Here is a 1,520-nt window from a genome sequence, read left to right on the forward strand (position 1 = left end):
CTTTCTCCTTCAAATGCCACATTGTGCCTCCTGCCTAATAATTTGGAACTCTGGTTGTGTCTACAAAGAATCATAAAATCATTTGACCTAGCAAAAACATTTTTGGACACTTGTGTACACAGTCTCAGAGTTAAAAACACTAAGTAGCCTGAAAATATTATATATCAAGGTATTAGTGTTTTAAGAGCAGTGTTTAGTAGAAGTATGGCATTTGCATAGCAATCAATTCTATTTACAAATGGTGTTTGTTCCATTCAGTCTTAGACTTATCAATCAGTTGTAGCTTCTCATAAACTAGGAAGCAAGCAGAAGAAATTAGTCCTCAGGGAGGTGGGAACAAACTGTCAATTATGTTTGATTGTTAAAATATGCTAGAAGCATACATTTTGAGCCAAAAGTTGATGGAGGTGTTGGTTTTGGTAAAGACTGAAATTGAGCATTTGGAGCTTCTTAATAACCACCAACACAGAAATTCCATCCTGATTTTTTGTTTTATTTTTTATTTCAAATGATCTTCACGTGGCAACACAGTCTCAGAGTGTGACCTCTCCTTCCCTCCTCTTCTTTGAAGATGTCTTTTGCAGTGCTCCTCGAGAGGCAGCATTAGAATAGGATACAGTGATGTAGCCAAATGAACTGGAAATAATTCCTCTTGGACTTTTCCCAGCATTACAGAAGAGAGATTTGCAAGAAAAAAATAAATAAATAACATTCATTTGTACTCACTGAGTGTGAATCTCCAATTTGGTTGGCGATATGGTGATATACTCAAAATATTAAGTTTGTGTGCTAATAAGGTATGTTGCCTATTTATTCTTCTAGTAGTACTACTGTTGTTGTTGTTGTTATTTGCCATTGAGTTGGACCTGACTCATAGAGACCCCTCCTTGGATTTTCTGAGGCAGTATCACTATGGAAGTAGATTGCCCAACCTTCCTTCTGAGGAGTGGCTGGTGGGCTTGAACCGCCAACCTTCTGGTTAGTAGTCAAATGCCTTAGGCACTATACCACCAGAGCTCCTAGTAGTACTACTGGGGCTTTCATTTCCATTTTGGATGAAAATAGTTACAAAGGACTATATAATAATTTTAATTTGTCCACTTCCCTACCCACAGCCATCTATGTTATTTTCTAAGGCACTCAGCTTTTGGATGCAAATGAAATTTCTTTAATCTTTGGAAGACTGGAGAGGATAACATCTTTAATCAGTCTACTGGTACTATGTATTGGTTTGTGTAAAGTGGTCCCTCATTCAAGTTGAGTCTGGGAAATCTCCCAAACACTGGCTAATTTGATAGTTATGGGGCGGGATAGCCCTCTGAGAGGCCTGAGAATTTGCCAAGCATAAGGGTGGTAGAAGCAAGACCAGATGGCTGCTTCTGGCCTGCGTGTTATGAGCCATCCCTGCTCCACATTCCTCAGGCTTTGTTGTTGTTGTTTGCCGTCGAGTCGGCCCTGACTCATAACGACCCCTCCTTGGGTTTCCGAGGCAGTATCACTACGGAAGTAGGATTGCCCAA

This window comes from Orycteropus afer, unplaced genomic scaffold, assembly GCF_000298275.1.
Source record: "Orycteropus afer afer isolate SDZICR_OR568_19922 unplaced genomic scaffold, OryAfe1.0 scaffold00624, whole genome shotgun sequence".
NCBI lineage: Eukaryota > Metazoa > Chordata > Mammalia > Tubulidentata > Orycteropodidae > Orycteropus > Orycteropus afer.